The sequence below is a fragment of the Camellia sinensis genome, chromosome 10, assembly GCF_055761805.1.
Source record: "Camellia sinensis isolate YWXY chromosome 10, ASM5576180v1, whole genome shotgun sequence".
Classification (NCBI taxonomy): domain Eukaryota; kingdom Viridiplantae; phylum Streptophyta; class Magnoliopsida; order Ericales; family Theaceae; genus Camellia; species Camellia sinensis.
Window position 1 is genome coordinate 32,335,135 of NC_138970.1, and position 4,661 is coordinate 32,339,795.

Sequence of the window (4,661 nt, forward strand, 5' to 3'; positions counted from 1 at the left end):
TCGGCAAACTTGAAGGTTTTGTATTTTGAACATGTCGGCTTGAGAAGCCTTTTATCAAGATGTAACATGTATTTTTTTTGTACCTCATTTTATTTGTATTCAAGTTGTAAAGCTATGTAAAGATGTATGCCATTTGTAGACACCCCATTTTTGACCGTCCTCAAGACTTGGACGTCACCGTTTGAACACTCGGTGATCATCCATGTTTGTGTTCGTCTTGAGTTCCCGGAGGTCTCGGCTCGCGCGCCTTGCCTCAGGATCTCCGAACTCGACTGTTTAGTGTCTGGTTTCGCACCAAACACTTGTGTTTTGCCTTGGAGGGGCAGGGAATGCCTTGTGAGGCATCCCCACACATCACCGGCCATGGCCAGAGGCCACCGGCTGGTGTTTTGTTGCCGTCGGCAATGTATATTGCCGGTCGGCAGTCAATTTTGTCAAAATGACATTTTTGAGCAGTTGACTACTGTTCATCTGCTTTTGCAGATATTTTAATACAGCTGTCTTGCATTTGGCTCCCCTCCATACACGTGTGTGGAGGGATCTCTCTCTTTAGAAGCTTGTCTTGTAAGCTTTACAAGACAAAAAGCTCTATAAGAGGAGCCCTCCTCTCCCTTGTTTAGGTTAGAGATTTTAGACAGCCATATTAGGGTTTTGAGTTCTAGGGTTAGGATTGATACACATTCTATCTCTATACCTCTCTCTCATTTGGCCTTTGTGTGTGTCTAGGTGCATTTGTATCTTACTATTGCATACAAACACATAGTATTGCACCTTCCCTTGGCTACTGAGGTTCTAGGAGGTTGTTCTTGAGGTTCTTGGGTGGTTTTGAGCTTGGAGGAGCAGCTGGTCCACCATTGTTGAAGAGGTCTTCAAGGGTAAGAAACTAGTCCCTTTATTCCCCATTTTTGCATTGTATTTTATCCTATCTTAGATCTATTTTTGTGCTTAGTGTATAACATTAAAAAGTTCTGTTTTTAGGCCCTCTAAATAGTTTGTTTAGAGTGTTTTGTGGTTTGGAGGTGTTTGACCCCTCTTAGACCTTGAGAGGCCCCATTTCGAGCCATCTTGAGTAAGCTCCGGGACTTTGGTGTTTGGGCCTCCTCACCACTGAAATCTTGAGGGATTTCAGTTGTAAGGATGGTGCCTTGAAGTCCCAAGAAGGAGAGGGTCACCCCCTCTCCTTGTTGTCCTTGAAAAGGACCATTTTTGGCCTCTTGAGGGAGCACCTAGCTAAGCTTCATGTTGACCATGCCTTAGTTGTTTTTTGTGCTTATTATGTCATCGTATGCCTCCGTTTTTAATTGGTTTTGGTACACCATGCATGCTTAGCATACCTACCTTGTAATGCCATGCTTAGGCCTTAATATGCTTTAGGTTGTAAACCATTGTCCTAGCATGTTTTAGGTCTAGCTTTGTGAAGCTTTTGTGCTTGTTTTGCCATGCTTGAGGTCTGTCCATAGTTTTTTGGGTCGGCCATGGCATGCATTGTATAGCCCCTTTGCATTTTTGGCTTGTTGGCCTTAAGTGTGTGAATGTGTAGCATGCATCCTTGCCTTAATTTAGTGATTTGGAACCATTTTCCATGTTATTTCAGTCCCTTTAACATGCTTGTATGCTTGCCTTGGATGCCTCTTTGAAGCTTTGGAAGCTTGTGTAGCATGCTCCATGTTTTGGCATTTTTGTATGCCTTTGAATTTAGGACATTTGGATGCCATCTAAGTGATCTTTAGGCCTTGTCTTAATATGCTAAAATTCTGTTTTTAGTCATTTAATTCATGCCATGTGTGGTTGCACTAAGTGTAGTTCAATGCTTCTTTGGTGGGCCTTGGGAATTGGACCATGTTTGCATACATGTGTGCGTGTGTTTTGGGCCTCATTTCCTTGGCTTTGGCCACTGTTTTGGGCCTAGCATAGGGCTGTCCAAATTAGTGTAAGACCATCCTCTTATGTCATTGCATGCACGCCTTGCATATCATCACATATTCACTCCATTTCACCTTGTGTTGCATGCCATGCGTAATTGCATTTTGTTGCAGTGCTTGAGTTGCATAATATGTTGTTGTATGCTTAGGTTGTAATACATTTGGCATGTATTCTCTCCTTTAGCCACTTAACATGTTGTTGCATGTTTGTGCATTGCCCATGTTCATGCTTGCATGCTAGTTTGCATGCTTAGGATTGCATTCCATCTAGCATGCATGCCTTATCCCTTGATCAAGTGATAGGAATTGGGCTTTGGTTTGTTAGTTTGCATTACATTTGACATCAAAATGCATAACTTGGTCTCTTGGCCCATCATGCTTTGAAATGTGCGATTGATGGTCCAAGAACCAAGGATCATGGCCCTTTGAGTCACTGACAAGATACGGGACATAATTGGTGCATACATTGCTTGAATTGCATTGCCATGCTCTGCCTTGCCCTCTATTGCTGTCAATTGCAGGTTCTGCAGGAGCTCTCTGCCGACCGGCAGTGCTAAGTGCCGACCGACAATCCTCCCTCTACCGATAGATTCACCAATGGCCGGTGACCACATACCACTGCCGGTGGCAGTCCTACTCAGCCGGTGATGTCTCCCAATGTCCAGGGAAGCGATCCTGAGACTATGGAACTCTCCAGAGGAGTATAGCAAGGAAAACAGAGGCAGCTTGCGCATGGCAGTGTACTTCCGAGCAGGACCGAGCATGCATTGCATCGAGCTCTCTTCCCGAGGCGGTTTACTATTTTCTTAGCTTAGTTAGTTTGTTAACTAATTAGGTAATTTGTAATAATTAATTAGCTAGGGTAGTTAATTCGTTATTCAATTTGTATTATTCTTTTGGTCCCTCCGAGCGAGGGTGAATCTGTAATAAGTGTGGGTGAGTGTGTGCATGTCTTCCAATCTCCACTTCTTTCTTCCCTTTTACTTACCTGCTTTGATGGTTAGTAATAGGACATGTTTAAATTAGCATACCTTATGCTATGCATGCGTGCATCCATACATTTGTCTTGCATGCACCGGGCTCGGTACATCATGCTAACTGCATTTGTACTTCAATTCCAAATTGAATACGTGCATCAATTGATTGCATTTCACATGCCATGTTTAGGTTAGCCGAGCCTACTCTAATTGCATCCTGTATGTGTTGCATTAGTCAATTTGACATAAACTAGGACCATGCATGTTGGCTAACTAGTTTATTGTTTTGGCACGGAGTACGATGTAAGTATTTATGCTTTAGCATCTCGCATGAGTGTGAATGCTATCATGACAGCATGCTTACCATGTGGCTAGATGCCTATGTGTTAAACTGTTTGAATGCCTGTGGGTGAAGGTTGGATTGTCTGAGTTGGAAAAACTCGTTGAAATCCGTATTTTAGCCTACTTGCGAGTAGAAAATTCCAAAGTGTTTTTCAAGACAAACGAATATGCAATGCTTATTTCCAAATTAGGCAATCTAGTCTATACTTGTGTGCTGTGCGCATAACATAGTAATTCCAGGATAATAATTAGAACAAGAACACATAACGTTTTCAAAACTGGATATCACAGTTAGTAGAGGCCGATCTTTGGATCGGACGAGAGGGGGTGCTCACAGCTGACCTTCCCCGATCGTACCCTAGCTCCCGAGCCAAGGCAACTTTGGTAATGACGGACGCGTGGCCTTTGGCACCGAGTCAGGGTTTCCTAAATTCTCCCATTTCAAAATATTTAGGTGGCGACTCTATATCTGGCGAAGCAGTCCATGTTTGGCACTTCTTTTCAAAAATCTGTTTCTCAAAACGATTTGCCGGATTTGGACTCTTTGGTTCAGATTAAGAACCGTGACACAAATCGAGTCCGAACTGTAGCGAGGCCCACGCGGGCGCGTCTACAATTTCTGGCGACTCCACTGGGGAATTAGAGAGCTTGACTCGAACTCGTGATATCCTGTTTTGATTTCATTTATGTGTCTCTTTGCATTGCATGTGCATTGGTGCGCCTGGGACACCGTGTTTGCCATCTGCCATTCCTGAACGGTTTGCCGGAGGCTTGTCTTGTCAAGGCATGACCACAAGGCTGATCGGTTATGGGCTCTGACAGTATTGGAACACAAACCCCGGTTTTACCAGGGCACCCTTTTCGACTATTCGACCTAGTGCATATTCGGATCCATAGTGACCATTCCAAGGTAGGACAGGTTGCTTACCCGATGTTAGGTTGTTTGAAACCGCTGCATGCGTAGTGAAACCCTATCTCCTGACAAAATAGGACAGGGAAACCCTACCCCAACGTAGGGGTGTTTTGGCTCTCTTTACTTGCTATGTGCTTTTAGAGTGTATCTCTACAGGAACGTACATATCAGTTTGGAAATTTGAGTATCGGGCCCGAGGGCACCAGTACCAGTATTGTTGAGAATCAGTTATCTGCGGGTATCAGGTTCAGTTTTGGGAACAGTGATTCTGGGAAACAGTGATCAGTAGTGGAGTACAGTTGTTCGGCTACACCTGTATTTGATCCGTTTGGGGCTGAAATGCCGTTTGTTTTCCCTTTCAGTTCAGAGAGTTCAGAGAACTGGTACAGAATAGCTAGTGCTCCCCCTTGCTGAGGCAGGACTTATGACGGCGCAGAATTCAGAAGAGATCGTGGTTATGACAGCTGCATTAGATCAAGGGATCGCTCTGCAGAGTGAGGCCAACAT